The following is a 24,544-nucleotide window of genomic DNA, read 5'->3' as shown; positions in this document are numbered from 1 at the left end:
GCTGGGGAATTCTTCTCCTTTAATTTTTAGCTTATTCTAGTTCCCTCTACTGCCTTTAAAGTTCTATCTTATCTTTTTTAAAAACAATTCAAAAAACATCATTTTCTCACAGGACGAATTCTCATAATTAATTCCAAAATCTTACTTGAAATCCATCTGGACCTTTATTTCTTTAGTTTTTTTTCAAAATCAAAATTCTAATCACCCTTTTGCTGCATATTTCTCCCACCCCAATTTTCTAAAGTCCTTAAGCTTGTATTTAAAACTTATTTTGCCAAAGGTTGAAGGAAACTCAGTGCTTTCAGATATATTGATCAAAGATCCTAAAGTATGCAAACCCAGTGTCTATAAAGGTGCTGACCATGGTTTCTCTCATTCCCCAGAGCTCAAAATTCATCAGAGAACAATGTATTATGTTCTCCTTGTGAGGAGCAATTATCTGGAATGCTTATGGGAAATCTCCTCTTGAGGCGTGGTGGCCTGGTGGTTAGAATGCAGTACTGCAGGCTACTTCTGCTGGCTACTGGCTGCCTGCAATTTGGCAGTTCAAATTTCACCAGGCTCAAGATTGTCTCAGCCTTCCATCCTTCCGAGGATGGTAAAGTGAGGACCCAATATGCTGACTCTGTAAACTGCTTAGAATGGGCTGGAAAGCACTGTGAAGCGGTATATAAGTTTAAATGCTATTGCTATTGCTATTGCTCTTCTTGTCCAGAGTGGAATTATGAAGAGCTGGTCTACTCTCTGGCTCTTCATTTCACTATAATCATCAGTGATGATTACATTAGTTGTCTTCAGTTCACCATTTCTTTCCCTGAGGTGTTCTCAACATTATTTTTAATGAAGAGTGGCAAACTGAACAGACATACATTTTATATCAAGTTTACATATTTTTGTTCTTTTGTTTTTGTAGGCAATGAACAGCATTGGGTGTCTCATAATACATTATTAATTGTATGCATTATGGTTTGTTTTTGCAAACAAAAAAAAGTCCCTGAAAGTGTTTTTGGGACAGTTCATGCAGCTGATTGGTTCATTTCCAAGGAAAATATACACATTCTTTCAACCTTATGATGCTCAGGGAAGAATGGGAAACCTATAGTTCTCCAGATACAGAGACTCCAAACATCCTTCAACATTTTACTGTGTTTTACAGGATTGTTGGGAATTATAGTTCCACAACATAAGGAGGATCATAGATTCAGCTCTCCAGATGTTACGAAATTATAATTCTGTTCAGTTTCATTCTGAAACTGAATGAATAATTCTGTTCATTTTCCTGAAAGCAAATCTTATGGAATGAAGCTTGGTCATATAACAATGTTCCTTACAAATGTGAACCTTTTACAAACTTCAAACCTGTATTCTTTTTTCCTTTTGGCTTTTCTAACTGTTTTAAAATGCAATTCTCCACGAAGGGATAAATGATTTCTACAAATGTATCTGAGAAGTTCAACATAGATTATCTCTTTCCATAAATTAGCCCCACTCCCCAAACTGGGCATTTCCAGGTGATTTGCATCAGAGTAGCCATGATTCCCCACAGCGTAGCTCTACAGTAACGTGGGAGCAGTAGCCCAACATATCTGGAAGACGCCCAGGTTTGCCACAAAGCTTCCACTTCATTTTCAAGGTGCAGCATGATTTAAAAGTTTTCATGGTTGCTATTCAGGCAAAAAGTCCTCAAAGAAGGCAAGGGAACGAACATTTTATATAGGTCAAATCAATTAAAAACCACTTCTTCCTCTCTTTGGTTAATTTAAGCAGCCATTTAATTGGGGATCCCAATGTGCCTACTGTAACTGCACGGCTGGTTTTATGGAAGTACTTGTAGACTTGTGTCTTGATTTATTCTCCTTTCCTCTCTGCATTGATTCTTCAAGTGCCTTCTGATACCATATTTCTTCAAGGCTCTGCTCAGTCCCCTCCTTGTTTTAATTATCGGGGCCTCTACATAAAGCTGAAAGAGAGAAAATCCACTGCTCTGTCTTAAAGCGGAGACAATAACCTTGCCAAGTGGTGAATCCACAGGAAGCAGAAACGGTTTACAGAGTGCAACTTCCCCTTGCAGAAAGTTACCAGAATTCAGTGCAAGTTCTTTAAATGTAGAATGCATATTTAATATGTAGAATGCATAATTTAATCATGGGCTTTACTAAAATACATATTATATGTAATATGAAATATATATATATATATTACACATATAATATATAAGATTTTGAGAGTGAAGGTTTGTTCTCTGAGCTTGTGGGTTGGTTTCTGAACATTTTGTTACCAGGCTAGGTAACATCTTCAGTGGAGTTTAGGGGATGCCAGCATCCTTTTGTTTATAAGGCCTTTGTGTGGTCAGTACCAGGGGTGAAATGCTCCTGGTTCGGACCGGATCGCCCGATCCGGTAGCGATGGAGGCAGGTGGTTCAGAGAACCGGTAGCAAAAATCCCCCCCCATGCCCAGCTGAGCTGCAGAATCATCAGAGGCTTTTTTTTACTTTTAAAACAATTTTTTCTACAACTTCGGCCAAAAAAATGCTTTTAAAAGTATATTAAAAAAAAGCCTCTGATGATCGCGCAGCTCGTCAAAGGCATTTAAAAGAAAAAAAGGGGTTTTTTTTCTTTTAAATGCTCTGACGATCCCAGCTGAGTTCCCTGATCAGCAGAGGCTTTTTAAAAGCCCCTGTTGATCAGGGCACTCAGCTGGGATTGTCAGAGCCTTTTGAAAGCATTTTTTTAACCACCTCTTAAGCAAAGAGGTTGTAGAAAAAATGGTTTTAAAAGTTAAAAAAAAAAAAAGGCCATGCCCACATTACACCCCCCCACCAAGCCACGCCCACAGAACCGGTAGTAACAAATTTTAGATTTCACCCCTGGTCAGTACCATCAGTCTTGTGATGGGTCAGGTGTGGGTGTGTCAAGTGAGGGTGTTGTAATGGGTTTTGTGATGAGTCAGGTGTGAGACATAAGTGAGAGTCTTGTGATGGGTCTTGTGATGGGGAGATTATGTCAGGGTGGTCATTGGGAGGTGAAGGGCTGGTTGGGCGGGTTGTGTGGGTTGGTTGAGGTTCGGTGCGGTCTCTGATTGGCTATAGGGGTTAATTTGGATTCTGAGGGGTTTGTAGACTGGTTGTAGGTATAAGATTTTAATTACATAAACATAGTCTATCCATAGAAGCAGTCATCATCACTGACATTGTAAACACTGTAACTGCTAATTTCTGGCCCCGTTCTTTGAAAATCTCCTGGTGTATTCCAAATGTTATAATGTTTTGTGTCATTTTGTAAATTTCCATACTAACCAAAAACCAAAGGTGAGTTTACACTTTTTCTCCTGTTTATTTTCTGCCTGGAGTCTTTAGTCTCCTCCAATGTCCGCTATCTGAAAACATAAAATTTCAGATCATTGTTATGACTTCAGATAGACAAAGTATTTTGGTTCCTATGAAAAGCTGTTTATTTTATATAATTGTTTCCAAAAACTTATAGTAAAGGTCTCAGTACAGATAGTCCTCAACTTACAACCACAATTGAACCCCAAATTGAGACAGCCTCATTTTACTACTATTTTTGCCACCATTGTTAAGTGAATCACTGCAATTATTAAGTTAGTAACACGGTTGTTAAGTGAATCTGGCTTCTCCATAGACTTTGCTTGTCAGAAGTTTGCAAAAAGTGATCACATAAACCTGGGACACTGCAGCCGTCATAAATACATTTTTCCCAGTGCTGTTGTAACTTTGAACGGTCACTAAATGAATGGTTGAAAGTCGAAGACTACCCATATATACTATTTCCCTTCTCTTCTTCCTTCCAACCTGACTATACTAACTTTTTGTAGACAATTCAAATGATGACTGAAGTCAGAATAATTCTTAGCCAATTTTGACAGACCTGCTGGGAATATTAATATGAAGGCCGGCCATTGGTCCAAGCAGAATAAAAATACATATAAAAATAAAAATAAAAATACAGTCCCATAGAAGAGACAGTGGTTTGTAGACAACCTGAGAAAAGACTTTTCTGAGTCACGTCAATAGATTTCCTGCAGAGATACAATGCAGACTACAACTTTATACAGAGGGGATATTATTCTCGGGTATATTAATTGACTTTAGATTTCAATATCAAGTCTGAATTAATAAATATATAAGTAATTAAGCACCACCTGGGGAAATTAGCTGAGCTCGCCTGCACCTGTGCTAATGTTGTGCAAAATTCCCCAGGCCTGATGCAAATGAGTAATTAAAAGCAAAAATTGAGAACACTTAGATAACATTTTTTTAGACATTCACATTCATTTGTAATTGCCTCCCCCTGTGACTGCCAAATCCCCTTGCCTTTGAGGTTCTCTCTATACAACCATTTCATTTTGTCTGATCTTTGTATCTCTCTTCTCCTTTTTATTGCAATTGCAATGGCTGAGGCCTCTTCTCTTCTCCCTATAAGCATTTGGAGTTCTGCTACAATAACATTGCAGATAACACGTATCTTGAAAATTTCATTTTCCTAGGGCACCAATATCCATATTAATGTTTTCCCTAGCAGGGGATAAACAGTTTGCTAACACTTCAGGCAGCAGTCTGGTTATCTGCTCTAGTCCAATTCCGCACACTTGGTAGATGGAGATAGCATGGCCCATTGAAATGACTCTATGGCATGATATCACTGTGGTTTACATTGGTGGTCTGCCCTGATTGTGAAATGAAAACTACTAGACTTGCCAGTCAACTGGGCCAGTTTTTTGTTGTAATTCATATTGTGGAAAAAAGAAAGGGAACCTCAGTCATCTATCCTGAAAGAAAAGTCAATCAATCAGTCAATCAGAATAGAGTTGGAAGGGACCTTGGAGGTCTTCTAATCCAACCACCCTATACCATTTCAGACAAGTGGCTGTCCAGTCTCGTCTTAAAAACCTCCAGTGATGAAACATCCACAACTTCTGAAAGCAAAGCTGTTCCAATGGTTAATTGTTCTCACTGTTAGGAAGTTTCTCCTTAATTCCAGTTGCTTCTCTCCTTGATTAGATGATGGCCAATCTCCACTTTTTAGACTTCTAAAAACTTCTTTAGAATAGAATAGAATAACAGAGTTATTCTATTCTGCTTTGGAGACTAGATCCCTCATCAATAACTGAAAACTGTGAGCATCTGAAAAGTTGAGGTATTGGTAAGGTCCAAGTTTCTGAATTTATTTTCACATGAGTATGAATATTTAGAAGCTTGAAATTAACAATTTTTCACTGTTTCTTATCTTGCCTTTCTACTGCTTTGGAGAATAGCTTGACTCCCTCTTCTTTGTGGCAACACGGCTATCATGTTCCCTCTAGTCCTTCTTTTCTCTAGTCATTCCCAATTCCTGCAACTCTTCTTTATAGGTTTTATTTTCCAGGCCTTTAATCATCTTAATTGCACTTTTCCCAAAATTATTGTTCTTGGACTATTCCTCCCAATTTCACAAGGGAAAAAAAGGTTTCCAGAAAGATAGGTTGGGATATATGGCCATCTATGGTAAAAATTAATACCAGAGGAAATTTTCACTTCTCTGTCTCAAAAGAAACTTACGTATATCAAGGAGCAAAAAAAAGAAAAGAAAAGAAAAGAAAAGAAAAAGGAGGCGAGCAAGAGATAACACTTATTTTAGCCAGTAGAGCAGTGAAAAATGAAGTGAGAATAAAAATGAGGCATATTCTGCGTTGGGTTAAGATCTAAACCAGAAGTGAACTCAGGGATGGCATACATGTGAAAACCTTTTTAGCTACATGGTTGCAATCAAATATACTTTCCCCCCAAAGTTTGATTGTGTTTTTTCCATTGTTCCCTAGTGTTCATTTTAGTGTTTAGATTTTTAGGAGAGTTGTGTATATTAAGTTCACACTAAACAGAGGTGTGATACAGTGGTGGGTTGCCCCAGGTTCAGACCGGTTCTATAGAACCAGTAGTAAAACCGGAGGGAGGCTCTGCCCACCGACCCCGACGTCATCAGAACGCTTCTGCGCATGCGGCCCCTTTGTGAACTGGTAGTAAAGGTTAGCAGAACCCACCCCTGGTGTGATGGCAAAAGATTTAGGAACCCTTGGTCTGGAGAACCACAATTTCCCCATTTGGAGGATTTAGGGTGTGTTTTCCTGGCTGTTCTTTGATATGATTGTATTTAGTGTTTGGTTTGTTGTTTTGTTTTCAAAGACAATTCATGCAAAACAAAGGGTGGGGGGAATCCTGTTTCTGAATAATGAAGCAAGTAGGAATCTGCAGCAGCGGATACACATTCAGTATCGTTTTTTGTTTGTTTTCCTTTAATGTTAGCTGATAGAGCAGCATTTACAAACCTTTATTGTTGTCGCTTCCAATTGTCCAAGGCTTGATGGTGATCTCTGTTTACCGACTAACACTTGCCTCAGGAATTTCTAAGACAGAAGGAGATGTGTCCCTGCAGTCACATTGCTATTCGCTCCTTCCTGGCATAATGCAAGCAACGTTTCTTAACCTGCATGTGGTGGGCCACTCGGGTTCCCTGAAAAATCTCATGTTGCTCTTGAAGGTCATCGGGGGTTTGGATCAGTTCTGATTCAGTAGCTAAACAAGAACCCGTGAATGATAATGAGATGTCAGCAGATCTCTCCTTGGATATCACACTGAATCATTACAACAACAAAACCAAACCCCCATAATAATTTTGGAAGAAAGTTCTCAGAGATTAGCTTTTCAAAAAAAAAAAAAAAGAAGAAGAAGAAGAAAGAAAAAGAAAAAGGAAGTGTTTTCCAGGAACATATCTTTACCAAAGTGGAGTTTCAGAATTCACTAGAATTAAAACTAAATACAGAAATAAGCTAGATGTTACTGTCTATTAATTCCAATACAGATTTTTAAGAAATCTCAATCCAGTTATTTTAAAAATGAGTGGGGTCATCCATGCAGAGATATTTGCTGATGTAAACAGAGAAACAGAATGACTAAGGACAAAAAAGCAGTGGGAGCTGGAGTGACTTCTTGCTTCCTGTTGACTTAATTGCAGCTGACTGCCCTTTTTGGAAGCCAATGGTGGAACTGGTCTACTGCCCTCTGGGGGACTCAGGTAGGACTGGTTTATTAAACCTCTATGCCACAGTGTCAATCTCATGGCGTCAGGTTGCCGTCACATGACGTAGCGCGATGTTTTTTCCCCTTGGCGGAGCTGGCGTGGGCATGGCCTGCATGTGACGCATCTGGCCTGTGGGCCGCCAGTTTGACCCCCCTGTTCTTTTCAGTAGTATGGCAGTTTGGCAGCACTGAAGTGACCACAACTTTGCCAAATTTCATTCCCATGAGAATCATGGGTCCTGAATTTTGGATGTGTTCTCTAAGTTAGCTTATTTGAGCTATGGTGGCGCAGTGGTTAGAATGCAATATTGCAGATTAATTCTGCCAACAGCCAAGAGTTCGATTCTCACCAGCTCAAGGTTGACTCAGCCTTCCATCCTTCCAAGGTCGGTAAAATGAGGACCTGGATTGTTGGGGGCAATAGACTGACTCTATAAACTGCTTAGAGAGGGCTGCAAAAGCACTATGAAGTGGTATATACGTCTAAGTGTTATTGCTCTTTGAGGTACCTTGGTTCAAAAATGGTTGCCCTATGAAGCACTGTTTTGCCCAGTTAAAGGTTACAGATATGAGAATTTTAATGGTATATAGGTTCCATATTATAGCAGCCTGTACATTCCCTTTTTATAATGTACAATATGAATCATGGGAGTGGGGGGGAGATGTTTAGCAAATGATAATTATCTTCATATTCTTTCTGAGCCAATGCAATGTCGGAAAGAAATTGTATTAAAAGGGTTAGATGTCTATCAATCTCTCAGCAAGATAGCTCTCCAAAAATAGAACAGAGCTGAACTAAATTTGGTGCAGAGAGATAAGCCTGCCGAAGAAAAAGAGAGAGTAGGTTGGATCAGTCCATGGGCAGTTGCTCAGAATGCTACTGACTGTTCTACTCTAAGACTCCTCCCTCCTGGTCATGTGACCCAGAGTGGAACATTGGCACTTGCCCTGGGCTTCCCATGGCACTCATACATAGACATTGATGGAAGACATGAGTGAAGAAATTACGGACCCCTGAAATGGCCATTGCTGGTAAAGAGATTGGAAAGAATTCCAGAAGCCATTCTCTGCATTGCTTTCCTTACCTTTTGAAAAGAAAGATTTCCTCATCAAATAATACTCTGTTTCCCCCAAAATAAGACATCCCCTGATAATAAGCCCAATCGGGCTTTTGAGTGCATGGCAATAAGGCCAAGCGCTTATTTCAGGGTTCAAAAAAATATAAGACAGGGTCTTATTTTTGGGAAAACATGGGTAATAATAATAATAATAATAATAATAATAAAAAAAAAAATAAAAAATTCCCATGGTAGTTTGTGATTTGAGAAGTTTAAGAAACATTATTATGGGGGTTCTCTAATGCCCTGTAGTAATGATGGCGAACCTATGGCACATGTGCCAGAGGTGGCATGCAGAGCCCCTCTGTGGGTACGTGTGGCATTGCCAGCTGCTCTTCTGGATTTTGGTGCTCTGATGATCCGGTGCACATGCACGCATACACGCATGCACGTTTCAGTTTGGGCACTTGGTGCCGAAAAGGTTCCCCATCCCTGCCCTATAGCATTGGACTGCCTATATAACCTTCATCCTTAAGATTATACAATTAATAAATGCTTCACCACTATGCAAAGATCTTTTTTTTAAAAAAATATGTTATACAGTATGTTAACCAGTGGATATAACCACTAAAAATGCTGCAGTGAGTGTGTTTGGTATACATATTTTTGTGTTGTTGGAGCTATAAGGCATCCCACAAAGCAGGGACTAGCTCGTGTTGCAATGCATTCTATTATTCCTTAAAAACCTAAAGATTTGGGGGCTGTCTTCATACAGGCTGGCTCCCTCTTGATTTGCAGGACCCATTGTACTATTAGTCCGGGAAAACTGCTTCAGAGAGCCAATCCTGAAGTCAGGAATGGCAGTAGAATTCTTTCTTTTGTTCAGATCTTTGTCTGCTTTGGTAATATGACCTGCACAAAAAAGAGACAGGGTACTCGGTATTACAACTTTAGCATTACCATTGCTGCAGGGGTGGGTTCTACTTACCTTTACTACCAGTTCGCAATGGGGCCGCGTGCATACACAGAAGCTTCTGCACATGCGCAGAAGCGTTCTGATGACGTCGGGGTCAGTGGGTGGAGTCTCCCGCCGGTTTTACTACCGGTTCAATAGAACCGGTGCGAACTGGGGGCAACCCACCACTGCATTGCTGGCATAAAGTTCCGTAGAGATTATTTCCAGAAGAAAGCCTTGAGAGAGAGAAAAAACTATTCTAAACTTTAATTTACTAGGTAGTTCTTGTTACCTTGGCAAGACTTCAGCTTTTCTTCGGAGACCCAATGAAGATTTCTTAAAATAAATGGATTACAGAATTGGTTCATCTGTCTTCGTTTTTTTCCCCTCCCTCCTTCTCTCTCTTTTCCTGCATCCATGCATGATGGTACTTAGACTGCCCTGATAGTATTTGGCAGGGTCCTTCATAGAGAGCTACTGTGGGAGCCATCAGGAGTGATTGTCGTTATGAATGGTGGACAGTACTGTAGCTTACTTGCCAGAAAACTGAGAACAGATGTTAGGAATATGTAATTCCATATATGAATATGTAATGTTTTCTATTTAAATGGCAATTACAGTGTGTTGCATTTTCCACTAGGAAAGTGACATTAGTAAATCACATCAATTATTGTAATAAGGTTTTATGATCAACCTGCCCAGATTTTTTTTTTAAAGCATCTTTCCTTCTTTTGAAGCAACGAATACTCAGATACATTTTTGGCAATATTCTTCAAACAGCTTGAATTGTTGACAGCTCTCTTTTCAACTGCCAAAGGGAATGGGCGTCCTGGAGGCAAAAGTCTTTATTCTGCTGCAGAATTTTCTAATTTGGGGTCATTTAAATGTTCTTGTTTTGGGGAGTCCCTGTATGCCTAAAACAGGCCATTTAGACCTGGAATCTAAATCTGGGTTACTTTTTTCAATTTCAATTTCAATTTAATTCAATTTATATGCCGCCCCTCTCTGAAGACTCAGGGCAGCTCACAATACATTTAAAATCCTAATAAAAAACATTTTAAAATTAAAAACATTAAAACTCATTCACACCATTCATGGCCGGATCTCGCTGGATCGCAAGAGCGAGATCAACGGCCCCAGGCCTGCCGGAAAAGCCAGGTCTTCACCGCTTTTCGGAAGGCCAATAGGGTGGGGATGGTCCGGACCTCAGGAGGTAACTGGTTCCAGAGAGCTGGGGCAGCCACAGAGAAGGCCCTCCCCTGTGGGCCCTCCAGCCAAACGAATTAGCTTTGCTGAGACAGGTGGATAACTGTATCTGCCGTTATTTCTTCCCAAGAATATCCTGCATTCTTAGGATTGCATATTTCAGTATTGCTGCATTTTAAAGCAAGAACATTAGATTCATCCAAAGAAAATCTCTGAAAGAAAGACAATGACCACCTCCGTTAACTACAGCAATTTATAACCATGAAATCAAGATTTAATAGCTAGAAACACCATTTATATATAAATTGCATACTTGTGGAAACAATCGGTATTGTACAAATCCTGCCTGGAATGATGTTATTAGTTACTCTTGGAAACCGTTTTTACAGGATTCTTTGTTTCGCTAAAGAAGAATAGAAAGGGAGGTAGAGTCCTTCAGGCATAATCAGTAAACTATATATTTTGAGTTTGGATTTAATGGGGTTTGAGAAGTCACCCTCTTTAGAGAGGAAAAAACATTTCACATATTTCAAGAAAAGATGACAATTTTAGTGACCTTTCTGCTCATTTTGTTCAGCAGGGACTTGCTCCTGTTTCTTAAAGGCCTGTTCTAATGCCAGTCCTTCTGGGTAGACCAGTGGTGTCAAACTCATGGCGTCACATTGTTGTCATGTGCCGTATTGTGACTTTTTCCCCTTTCGCTAAACCGGGGGTGGGCGTGGCCAGCGCTTGACACATCCGGCCCGTGGGCCGCGAGTTTGACACCCCTGGGGTAGACCAACCAAGAAATCAACTTTGCAGGAAAGCTAAAGCTACCTTTATTGAGATCGGCTATAATAACAGATCTTGTCAATGTGGTCTGGCTATATCCAGGGCCAGTTATAGGCCTAGGTGACCTACTTCAATGAAATGCCTAGGTTGCATTTGGCAACCTAGCATTTCATTGAACTAGGTCACCAAATATTAGGGGCTGCCAAAATTAAAAAGACTTCCAAAGTACAAAATTTGAGTATAGAATCTAATAATCTTTCCTCATTGTTTAGAAGTTTTTCTTTCTATACTTTTTGAAAACGCTTGCCGACATAGTGAGTTGAGTGGTAACGAACAGCACACGAAGCAGACACTGCAAGTCATGAAAATGAAATTATTATTAGAGCTATGACTCTCAGGAAATTGATATTACCAAAGCAGACAAAGGTCTGAACAAAAGATACTGAGTGAACGAATCGCTTGACTGTCAGCTTATGCTCAGAAAAGCACACTCTGTCAAGTAAGCCCACCCATTTGTGAGTTAAATATAATTTCTCAATCCAATATTAGGCCTGGTTATGTTATGAAACCTGGGGCTTCCAGAGATTTGTTGAGATGGCCCTATTGTTGAGATAGTCACTTTAATCATTTAATTGCCTAGGGTTTACGGTATATCTTTGGTTTTTATTATACTTTTAATGATATTTATTAGTATGATTTTTTACATTTAATGTGGTGGCCCAAGGGCTAATCAATAAAAGTAAGATGAAGTAAGACATTTAATATGGTTTTTTTGTATTGTTATTGTTAGGATATGGATTGAGCCTAACAAGTTGTCCAGGCAATATATGTGTTCTGTAACTTTAATATGAATATGTATTGTGTGACTTTAAAGTTTTCCTGCTGATTCATTGTAATGCTGAGTCATACTGTAATTAGATAATCACTAGTGAACATATTTAAGAAAGGTACTGTAACATATTCAGTTGATGATAAGCTACCATAGTGTGTGGAGTTGCTATCCATTGTGCTATCATCGTTGGATGGATCTGCTACCATCGTGGTTTGTGAACCAGAGTGAGTTTGTTATTCTAACCAACTACTGTTTGTGTGGTAAGAAGATTGTTGTATCACTGGACTGATTTAACTGGCAAAGACTTGGATTGATTTTTCATCAGGTTCACCTGGTCCGCCAGTTGCGTCCCTTTCTAGATCGGGAGTCCCTACACACGGTCACTCATGCCCTCGTCACCTCTCGTCTGGACTATTGTAACACTCTCTACATGGGGCTCCCCTTGAGGTGCACTCGGAGGCTCCAACTGGCGCAGAGTGCGGCCGCGCGGGTGGTTATGGGAGCATCGTGGAGCTCCCATGTAACACCTCTCCTGCGCGAGCTGCACTGGCTCCCAGTGGTCTTCCGGGTGCGCTTCAAGGTTCTGGTTACCACCTTTAAAGCACTCCATGGCTTAGGTCCTGGTTATCTACCGGACCACCTGCTACCACCAATAGCCTCCCACCGGCCAGTACGCTCCCATAGAGAGGGGCTCCTCTGGGTGCCGTCGGCCACACAATGTCAACTGGCGGCCCCTAGGGGGAGAGCCTTCTCTGTGGGGGCACCTACGATCTGGAATGAGCTCCCCCCGGAGATACGGAGGATCCCGGATCTGCGCACCTTCCGCTGCGCGCTTAAAACGTTTTTATTTCATCAAGCTGGCCTGGCCTAAATCTTCTCCTTTTTAAAATTTTAAAATTTAAATTTTAAACACTAATTTTAATTTGTTTAATTATGGGATATTTTTAAAATTTAGCCAAATTGTTTAATCTGTTTTAATTTATTTTAAATTTTGTATTTCTGTGTTTTATCTTTTGGCTGTTCACCGCCCTGAGTCCTTTGGGAGAAGGGTGGTATAGAAATTTAATAAAATAAAATAAAATAAAAATAAATTTAAAGACTATGAGATTGTTTTTTCACTATAAAGTAAACTTTTGATAAACCAGTTTGCACATCTCTTATCCATTGTTCTCAGCAACGTTTCTCTGTGCTCTACACTCTGCTGGTTGGTAACACAACAACAATATCCTTAACATTGGTTATGGGCCGAGAGCCAACCAGAACTAACTAGGATTGTTAAGAGCTAAACTGAGAGTTAATATGAATAGTACAAACTGTGTTTGTGATATACAATCCAAGTGAAGATGGCAGTGGAACAAGCAGCAAATTTTTCCATGATAACCCGGCTGGATGGAACAAACTATGTATCCTGGTCTACAAAATGTAATCTACTTTTGCGTAGAGAAGGACTGTGGGACATAGTTAATAATCCACCGGATATAACAGCATGGAATCCTGCTGATGAGGAAGATGCGAAGATATTAGCCAAGTTTAACAGAGACAATGAATGAGCTCTTTGCATTATTGGACTAACACTGGGTGACCAGCAGCTTGTCCATATTCGTGGTGAAGAGTCTGCTGCTAGGTGATGGACCAAGTTGAAGAGACTATATGTTCGTGACTCTGTGGGTGCTCATATTTATCTCACACGGAGATTATTTAAACAACATCTTCTTAAAGGTGGAGATATGATGACTCATTTGGAATCCATGACCAGAATTTTCCAGGAGCTGCATGAAAAGGAACTTGTTTTCTCAGAACTATAACAAGTTTATATAATCCTTTCTTCTTTGGACGATAGTTATGGCGACTATATTTCTTCGTTAGAGGTTTTGTCCAGAGATGAACTGACATTGGCTGGCATAACCGGTAGGTTATTGGAAGAATCCAAAAGAAGATAAGAAAGGGATCAGTTGAGAGTGCAACAACCAAAAGAAGAAAAAATGTATTCAGCTGCCTATTCTGTAAAACGTAAAGGGCATATAGCTAAGTATTGTAAGAATAAGAAAATGTCTGTTAGGGACAATACTAGACTCAAGAAGGGTTGTAATTTAGCTATATCCAGTTCAACTACTGATGTTAACTAGGATTGTTGGGTTGTTGACAGTGGTGCTTCTCAATCTATTTCTAGAAATAGAAAATTTTTTGTTAAAATGGAGAAGAGTAACCAACATGTTAAACTAGCAAATGGCTGGAAGGTTAAGGTAGCTGGAGAGGGTGTTGCTCGTTGGTCATTTAGTAATGAACCATTGCCTATGTTATATATTCCTGGATTAAAATTCAATTTATTATCTGTTAAATCATTATTGCAATTTGGGTTTACAGTAACATTTAAAAATGATAAGTGCTAAATTTCTAGAGCACGAAGGATGGGATAAACTAGAGCGTGCAGATTATAGACACGATAATAATACTGTTAGTATAGAGAATCATATTCCTGATGATATTCCTGAGGATTTAGATAATGTAGAATCCTCTATCAAGGAGGAAGAACAGGAAGTAGGTTTAGAGGAGGTAGTTTTAGGGGAGGAGTCAGATGAACCATCTGCAGTAAGTCCTGTATTACCTAGGAGATCTACTAGGGAAAGGCATCCACCTGATCGATATAAAGCAACTGTAGTTTGCCAGGTTAACATTGAACCTTCAAGTTATGAGGATATCAAGCTTTATCCTGAAAAGGAGCAGAATGCTTGGAAGGAGGCAATGAGTAAGGAAATTAATTCTTTAACTAAGTTAGGTGTTTACAAAACTGTGAAATTGCCATCTGGTAAAAAATTAATAGGTTGTAGATGGGTTTACAAAATTAAGAAAAGCATAGATGGGACAGTAACCCATAAAGCTCGCCTTGTAGCTCAAGATTTTTCTCAGACCGAAAAAGATTTCGATGAGGTTTTTGCTCCTAGTTTACGTGCTAGTACTTTAAGAACAATGCTAGTGTGGGCGGCTAAGTATAAATATAGTATTAACCATATAGATGTAGAGACAGCATACTTGCATGCTCCATTAAGACACACCATCTATATGAGGAAGCCTTTAGGAGTTGAAATACAAAACCACACTGATTGTTGGAAGTTAAATAAAAGCCTTTATGGTTTGAGACAATCAGGGTTTGAGTGGAACCAATGTATAGTTAAAGAGCTAAATAAGATCGGTTTTCATGAAGGTGTAGCAGATAAGTGTCTCTTTAAAAGAGAAAATAATAATGGGTTAGTATAATTTTTGTTATTGTTTACAGATGATATAGCCATAATAACTAAAACTGAAAAGGAAGCCATAGATATTGTTAAACAGTTACAAACCAAATTTAAGATCAGAAATTTAGGAAATATTAGGCATTATTTGGGTCTAGATATCAATCAAACAGCTAGAGGTTATAAAATATCTCAATCTAGCAAAATAAGCCAAATGTTGAAACGTTATGGCATGGAGCTATGTAAGCCAGCTAAAACGTCTATGGCACAGGATTTTCAACAAGGAGAAATTCAAAGTCCTAAATTTAGTAAGGAGATCTACCAGTCTCTTATAGGTAGTCTATTTTATATAAACAATTGGTCGAGACCTGATATTTCATTTGGAGTAAACCAATTAGCGAGACATAATGCAGAGCCAACTGATAGGCATTGGCAGGCCACAAAGCATAAATTAAGATATCTGAAAATGACGATGCATTATCATTGTATCTAGAACCTAACAATGATTTAGTATTGAGCGCATATGCTGATGCCAGCTTTGCTACTGATGTGACCACCAGAAAGTCGTCATCGGGTATAGCTATCATGTTAGACAATTGTTTGTTTGGCTGGAAATCAATTCGTCAAAAACATATTAGTCTATCTACTATGGAGGCAGAATTCTCATGTTTGTCACTAGTTTGTACTGATCTGATTTATTACAAACAACTAATGATGGATATTGGTTTAACGATGGATTATCCAATTGTAATACATGAGGACAACCAAACTGCTATAAAAATGGCAACAAATTTAGCAGTTAAAATTAGATCTAAGTATACTGACATTCGGTATCCAAAGCAACATGGTTAAGTTGGAATATTGTATGTCGGAAGACAATATTGCTGATAATTTTACCAAAGCGCAAGGTGCTATCAAACATAAAACGTGTTGTGAAAGCTATGGATTAAGAATCTAAACTGTTGATCTCAATGTTGTATGCCACCCAGAGTTGTCTGAGGTGAGATGGATGTCTCAATCATCATTTTTTAGCCGTTGTCTATCCATTGCAAAATGAAGGCCTCTTCCACATGTTTCCAACCAATACGGTCCTTTCTTTTGCCAATTGGACCTGCAATACTTACTGATGTCATCAGTCCACCTTGTTTTAGGACTCTTTCATGGATGCTTGTTATCAAGTGGGATCCATTCTAGGACTGCCTTGGTCCACCTGCCATCAGCACTTGCTATATGACCAGCCCAATTCCATTTCAATTCTTTTACTCTCTTGGTGATATCATATACTTCCGTTTGTTCTCTAATCCATGTGCAGGTCTTTCTGTCTTGTCTTGTAATGCTGAGCATGTATCTTTCCATGACTCTTTTGCACCACTCATAGCTTTTGTATCAATTGTGAAGTTAGTGACCATGTTTCACTAGCATATGTTAGAACAGGTAGCACATACTGATTGAAGACTTTTCTCTTCAGGCATAGGAGGAGGTTGGGATGTCTATATAAATTTGATAAGTAAAATAATAAAATGAAATAAAATGGAGAGGGGGCACCAGGATATGATTTTACCTAGAATGCCAAAATGTCTAGAACCAGCTCTCTCTGTATCTTCTCCCCCTTATTATTCTTCAGAGAATTAGGGGAGCATCTTCCTGAGCTACTTTGGCATGTTATCTAGAAGTTCTGGACTTAAAAAATTGCTTCGGTTACTTTTGCTTAGGCAACAGTTTCTGTGGTGTCACCTTCTCCATTCTCCACTCTCTTCTCATTATTCTCTCTACAGAGAATAAGGAGCCTGTTTCTATATTTTACATACAAGTACCAAGAGAGAACAAAATTTTTCAAAGATTGGCAGCTTCAGCAGGTCGGAAGGGATGGATTATAGTCAACAAAGGTTGGTGGATAGTGCAACTGAAGCCCAGTTCCTTGTATGTGCATAGTCACTTTGATTAATGAGATGGGCGGCATATACATTTAATAAATATAAATAAATGTGCATGCAGTGTTGACACGTACACAAAAGAGGCAGGGGCTGTCACCAGTGACACCTTGAGGTTTTTTTTACTCCCATCTGCAAAAGAAGTGGGATTTATATTCTGTCCTCTGTCTTGTCAATGTTGATTCACTCTGTGGACGCCGATGGTCTAGATCTGATCGGGAGAGGGAACCACCATAAACCAGAAAGGGCTTCTCCAAAGATGCTTTTTCAAGAGGCAACTGGACTTCCTTGTTTTTCTTCTTATCCAAGAAGCATCTTCAGCTCTAACTGGATGGTGGGGAATCCTTTCATTCCCCACCATCCAGTCAAAGCTCAAGAAGCTTCTTGGATGAGAAGCGAAACGCCTTCGAAGAAAAACAAGAAAGTCCAGTTGCTTCTTAAAAAAGCACCTTTGGGACAACCATGACCTGGATGACTGAGAATCTCCATAGACAGAAAGGGTTGAACTCTTCCCTGATCACACTTGGATTTGTTACAAAAAATAAGCTACAACTGATGCTTAGAAAAGTTTTGTATTTAATTTTAGCAATGTGGAATCTAGAATTTTCCAGTCCTTCGATTCTGCTGCTCACTTTAGTGCAGCCTCAGAATTCTGGTCTTCTCTGTTGTTCCCTCTGCCTTCATGTAGAGCTGAAACCCCATTCCTTCTCCAGCGATATGCGAAAGGTGCCGTCATGCATTCTCACAAAAACGTGCAGTTACACCATTCACGACATTGTAACTTCTTGCCGTGCTGTACCTTGATTAGCTGTTACGTTCCTCGTTTTTCCAACTCGAAAGTGGTCTAGCTTGAAGAACGGAGGGGTGTAACAATAACCCAGACTGAAGAATGTTGACAAATTAAATATTGATTTAGCTCTGCATACAGGAGGGAAAAAGCCCCCACCCACAAACAAACAAAACACCCCAAAGCAAAGCAAGCAAGCAAATTAAAGAGGACCGCAATGATTCATCCGCCTCTTTGTTGCTGGAAGCGATGCCAAAAGAATTAATGAGCTTAACCATTTCAGTGGTCGCTTTGCTTGTGCTGTCAGATGCACAATTGTGTGGGAACCTGGAGAAAGAAGAGGGAAGACGCTGATGGGTGACGGCTGCCACTGCAGCTATATAACCTTCCGTGAACTGAATTCAGGCATCCAGAGTCAGATAACATTAAGCACAAGGACTTGATGTTTGGATGGGTTTGGTAAGGAGCTTCACTTACTTAAACCGGAGCTCAGTCATTTTATCTGCTACATTAAGCATTCTAAGCAGGACTGGTTTCTAGAAGACATTTGTCTTAGGAGAAATACTATCTAACTTCTCTAAAGAGATTAATAATCTATGCAGGTAACTTAATGAGTTGCCCTATAGTCAAAGCTATCAGAGCTGTTCACAAGCAGTGGAAATAAAACAACAAAAGCCAATAACCAACACAAATAGAAATTAGGGATGTTAAAACGAATAATACAACCAACCTGGACGTCTCTATGAAAATGTACATAAGTCTTGCCAAAAAAACTTCGGTCATAACAGAGGGTGGCAGCAGTGAATGGAAATTGCTTGGGTCATATTTACAATTTGGAGATTTCAAGCTGGAGAGCCAGTTTATCTAGGCACCACGCTAGAAACCAGAAGACTGTGAGTTCTAGTCCTACCTTAGATATGACAAACCAGCTGGGTGACTTTGGGCCAGTCACTCTCTTGGAGCCCAAACTACCTCACGGGATTGTTGTAAGGAAAATAGAAGGAAGAAGTATTATATCTGTTCACCACCTACAGTTACAGGTAGTCCTCAATTATGACCACAATTGAGCCCAAAAATTCTGTTGTTAAGCGAGACATTTGTTAACTGAGTTTTGCCCCATTTTATGAACCTTTCTTGCCACAGTTAGTAAGTGAATGACCACAGTTATTAAATTAGTAATGACACTGTTAAGTGAATCTAGCTTCCTCATTGATTTTGCTTGTCGGAAAGCTGCAAAAGATGATCACATGACCCCGGGACACTGCAACTGACATAAATATGAGTCAATTGCCGAACATCTGATATTTTGATCATGTGACCATGGGGATGCTACAACGGTTGTCGGCATGAAAAATGGTCATAAGTCACTTTTTTCAGTGCCGTTGTAACTTTAATGGTTACTAAATGAACTGCTGTAAGTCAAGGACTACCTGTACTTATAAAGTAATAAAGGTGAGATAAAAATCTAATAAATAATTCACATTGGATGTATGTTGAGACATACATCTGAAAGGAAGGTGCGTCTATGAAGATTTTGTAGCAAAGGAATGGTTAAATAAAAGAGAGCTTAGCTTACGATGGAGAAATATAAGAGGTCTACGGTAGGAAAATTTCACTAAGGAAGGAAAACATCAGGGAAACCTGTAGTAAAAGGAGTTTCTTGAGAAACTGACCTTAAAAATGGTTTTATGTTCTGAGAAATCACCTACTGAGGTTGCCTATTATGGAAAGCTACAAAGAAAAAATGAAATCGGTTTTAAAAAAGGGTAGATCTTTATAAAAAAAATCAATTTTAAACAAAGCCTATGATGGATCAGAATATGCTCCAGTAATGTGGAGAGCAAGAACGCTCTTGGCCTATAACAAATAAATCATTTGACAAATCAACCCGGAGTTCTTATTAGAGGCACAAAAGACTAAGCTCAAATTATATTATTTCAGACACCATATGCAAAGACTTGGCTCTCTGGATTGGGCTGTAAGGCTGGGAAAGGTGAGAGGAAATAGAAAAAGAGGCTGACAAAAGTAGCAAGGTGGACTGAGTCAGTTACAGGAGTGATAGGTGCACCACTAGAAGACCTGAAAAATCAGGTTAGGGACAGTTTGTTATGAAAGACATCTATCTTTGAGGGAGCTACAAGTCCACAAGACTGAATCCCATTAGCTCCAGTAGAGCATCCATCAACAGAACTTCCAAGTTAGCTGAATTTAACTTAATTAGCCCTTATCCAGCCCATCTTCACATTTACATATTGATCAAACACTTCCAATTCCTCATCCTCATCAATGCAACTATCCATTGATGCCTCGGTACTCTGAAACTCTTGGAAATTCCACACCACATCAACACAATAGAGGGAGCATATTTTATTCTTGCTTCTTCCACCCTGAGCGATGGAGTTTTTATCCTGCAGAACGGCCCACGTCTCTTTTGTATTGCCTTACTCTGATGCAGCAGGGTCCTGAACTATGCTGGATGGATCAAAAGGTTGAGCTAGGGAAGAGAGGGCTCGAATCCAGTACTGTGATTTCTTGGCATGCAGTTGTTGGAAGAAATACCCTTCTGGGTTCAGTTCCAAGTGGGGAGAAAGACACTGGAAACCTGGTGCCTGTTTGGAAAGAAGGCTTATTGATGAACAGGATCACATGGCTTCCTGAGCTCCTGAGTAGAAAAGGGCAGAGATGCGCAGAGATGCTTGATTTTATCCCCTCTCTGGGCCCCACCCTAGAGTTTCCTGTTCCTGTGTAAGAAATGCACTCTGATTGGTGGTCAAACTCCCAGGGGGCGGGGGTCTTAGCTAAATTTGTAGGTTGTCTCTCAGGTTTGGTTGGAGCCTTGCTGGCTGATGTAATCTTCCCAGGTGCCATGTGGTGAGATCTGTTGCTAGATGGGTAGAGGGCTAATCTTATCTTTGTTATGTAGAATGGACTGGCTCAGGCCTTAATGGGCCATTAACAAAGATGGGGGGCTGAGTTTCTGCCTCCCTTTTTGGGGAAATATTCTGCCCTTTTAATATTTCCTAAAATATTTCATTCCTCTAGGAGGGGTGTAAGTGTTAACTTCCTACACAGTATTTTGGATGTGGCTGAATCAGGTATATGGGAAAAACATTGGAATCAAGCAAAAAATAGTGAATGTTTTGATTCGTTGTTGTGGGAAGTCCTGGAAAAGATGCTAAACAAACTACCAGAAAATTAGCAAAAAAATTCTGAGATGTGACAAGTCTGCTGCAGCTGAATTCAATGACATCCATTTCCAGACAAATTTCTTCTCCACAAGCTCCATAGCCATGGATGCTTTTTACATTTGCTGACTGTTATGGAAGACTGAGTATGGCAACCTCGCAGACTGAATAAGGAGATGGTGCATTAGGCTCTTTCATGGTGGATGGAACATCTCAGCCCTGAAATCAAAGTGAGACTGTAGGGACAGTGAAGAATTGTGCCTCAAAAGCAGCTCTTGTGTTATACCAAGAGGGAGTACAGGAAGAAAAAAAAAAAAGCACGCCTAGCTTTCCTATCCCAAAATCTTTAATAAACAAATATTTTTTTCATATTTGTCTCTTTCGTGAGCTGTGAAAACAGGCAATAAGATTTAATTAATGTTTGATGAGAGAACAAGGGAGATTTCATCAGGTTTGGAAATGATGGAATAAAGCAAGAACGCTCACTGCAGCCTGTAGATTCACTAATCCTGCGTCAGTTTCCAAAAAAAAAAAAAGAATTATTTTCTATTCTGTTGTGCTCTTCTTACAATCAGTTCTTCTCTCATGCTTCGTCTTCTCTGAATTTGAAGTACTGGTGGCTATTTCCGCCTCTACAGAATACTCCTCTCGAATCAGGTCTTCTCTCATACAATGCCAACTGGAATTCTGAACGTGGTGAGGGGGTGGGGGCTCACATTGTTCCCATTCACAGATTTGCTCACGTTGATGAAACAGCAGCTGTCTGTTTTGGACTATTAGCAAGTGTCGGTTGCTTTAAATGTGAGCTGGAAAGCACTGAACAGGACTACATCTTCTTTCATAAAGTCAAAATCACTTTTCCTGTTTGGTCTTTTTTTCATCGTACTCCTTACACCTTCCCTACAACCGCTTCTATGCTTTTTCTCAGAATAAAGGTACCAGTTTCATGTTTCTCCAGATGTTCCTGATATGAAGGTCAATTACAAATCTGTTCCCCAAGCTCCTTTTTTACTTTAAATGTTTGTTCTTGCCAGACTTGTTGAAAGCAGATGTTGCAGGCTCTCTGGGTGCTATTACTGTATAGTTAGCAGGTTCATGTCACAACATGTGTTTGTGTGCATGTGTGTTCATGTGTGAGTGTGTAAGTGTCTGTTACTTTGCTCATGCAACATTCACAATCTCTGCCTGCTCCCTAATATCTCTCCAGACTTGGATAAGATCTCAGATCTTTGTTCCAATGGTTTAGTTTCCATTTTTGGGGTATGTGTGTTTAAAAACAGCACAGCACAAAACAAAATGTACAAAATCATACATCAGGTATGATACCTATGCAGTTCCTTGCATATATTATTTATTTAAATTTATATAGCCACCCATCTCAACAGCAAGGATCTTGGTGACTAACAGTTAAAAACATAATAAACAGCAACATTATAACAAGATTTGCAACTGAGATAATTTCCCCTCCCCCCCCCCCAAAAAAACCCCCATGATTATATCAAGCATCATGACTATTTCATGGACTCTGCTACACATCCTGCCCCCATGCTTGGTGACATAGCCATGTCTCCAAAGCCTTAAAGCCAATAGAGTTTGGGCTAATCTAATCTTGAGGATCAAAGTGTGGGCATCATGATAGACTTGGCAATCTTTCTGGATTCAGCCTGATCCCACTTTGTAATAGATGGAACTCAAAGTGTTCTTCTGCTGCTGGATCTGATGGGGCAGGTAGACACAATCAGGGAGAGGCAGCCCCTCAAATAGCCCAGGCTGATGCCATGAAGGGCTTTATAGGACACTACTATCAGCCCCTTTAATTGAATATGGAAGCATACTGGCGACCAACGTAGTTTGTGGAGATGTAATACACATTGCACAAGGAGTGTACATAACGCTTGCACTGAGGCATTTTGAACCAGCTGCAGCTTCCAGATGCTCTTCAAGGACAACCCGATGTAAAGGCATTGAAGTAGTGTGTGTATATCTTATCTTACCCGTCAAATTCTGAATGATGAATTGTCCACAGGAACATCTGCTCCCATACAATCTCTTTATATAAGATGCCCCCAAACCCGACAGGAAAATGGTTTTTGTTATGAGTACAAACCCTTACAATTGCCTAATGTAAATACTGGCCACACCATCAATTCTTATGTAAATGCTACAGCAGTCCTTTGCAAGCTGGCAACCTTTAGATGCATTAATCATTTATAATTCCAGAAACCTTGGAATTATGTCTGGTGGTGAGAAATTATGGGTGTTTCATCAAAGCAACATTTGAGGGCCAGAAATACTCTACTTGAAAAACCAGTGAGTCCTAGTCATATCAGAGCATCCTTCCCCAACACAGTATTTTCCAGAAGTTCTGGATTCTAGAATAGTTGAGAAACACTGCTCTAGAAACTGAAAACAACTTGATGATATATAATCAACCAATCATGACAGCCAACGTTGCCCATTCTGGATAATGATGGTTAAATCATTATCCAGAATGGGCAACGTTGGCTGTCATGATTGGTTGATGATATGCCATCAAGTTGTTTTCAATTTCTAGAACAGCGTTTCTCAACCTTGGCAATTTTAAGATGTTTGGACGTCAACTACCAGAATTCCCCAGCCAGTTTAAGTCCATCCATACAGCTTAAAGTTACCAAGGTTTAGAAACACTGTTCCAGAGGCCACATAGTTAGATTTTCTCCATGATAATCTATCCCAGATTATCCAGAAGTGGGGAACGATGGCCCCTTTATGACTTGTGGATTTCAACTCCCAGGATTCCTGAGCCAGCGTTGCTCAGGAGTTGATTCTAGGAATTGAAGTCCACAAGTCATAATATGGCCCATTCCTGATCTATCCCTAGTGTGGTCTTTCAGCATTAGTGGGTTTCAAATCCTGGCACTACCAGTTTGCTATTGGGAGCATGTGGCACTTCTGCACATGCGCAAAAACTTTTGCACATGTGCAGAGCGCTTTTGATGACATCTGGGTGGGTGGGCAGAGCCTCCCGCACCGCCCCTACCGGTTTGCCCAAACCGGGCTGGACTGGGAACAACCCACCACTGTCTTTCAGGTGTTCCCATGGTGCACTCATCGCCATTGTAACCGAATAACTGAGTCCAGTCACGACAGGAGTGCAGCTTTTAAGAATTGGATCAGAATAGACAAAATCATTTTCAAAACCACAAAGTTAATTAAGTGCCTCATGTGAACTCACAACCCATCAATTGCACTCCATAGAATTCTGTAAGGATACAAAAGAAGTAAAGGCAGGAGAAGGAAGGTGATCCTTCTCTATTGTCCACAATGATGTAAGGACGGGTTAAAAATATATCAGTTATGAAGTCCTTGAGTCTTTGTATTTGTCTCTGTTTCATTTGGATTCATTTAAAAACAATGTTTTGTTAAGCCTCTTCACTTAAATGCTTGGATGGCTTTGAAATTAGTTATTTCACTGAGAACAATGGATTTCTTGCTTGGAATATCTACTTAAATTGCTTTGGAAAGAACTGCCTTGAA

At 39.8% G+C, this 24,544-nt stretch overlaps 1 long non-coding RNA gene across 1 annotated transcript in view; it reads right to left on the bottom strand.

Annotated features, from left to right (window-relative positions):
- The window catches only part of LOC117674326 (uncharacterized), a 52,332-nt gene extending 48,968 nt beyond the window's left edge, over positions 1 to 3,364 (bottom strand). The window contains exon 1 of the long non-coding RNA XR_004593798.2: positions 3,297 to 3,364. This is a non-coding gene — a long non-coding RNA (uncharacterized LOC117674326). The remainder of the gene's footprint in view (positions 1 to 3,296) is intronic.
- Between the last annotated feature and the right edge of the window lie 21,180 nt (positions 3,365 to 24,544).

This window comes from Pantherophis guttatus, chromosome 1 (genome assembly GCF_059756535.1).
Source record: "Pantherophis guttatus breed Tessera chromosome 1, ASM5975653v1, whole genome shotgun sequence".
Lineage (NCBI taxonomy): Eukaryota > Metazoa > Chordata > Lepidosauria > Squamata > Colubridae > Pantherophis > Pantherophis guttatus.
This window is presented reverse-complemented; position numbering and strand designations above follow the sequence as displayed.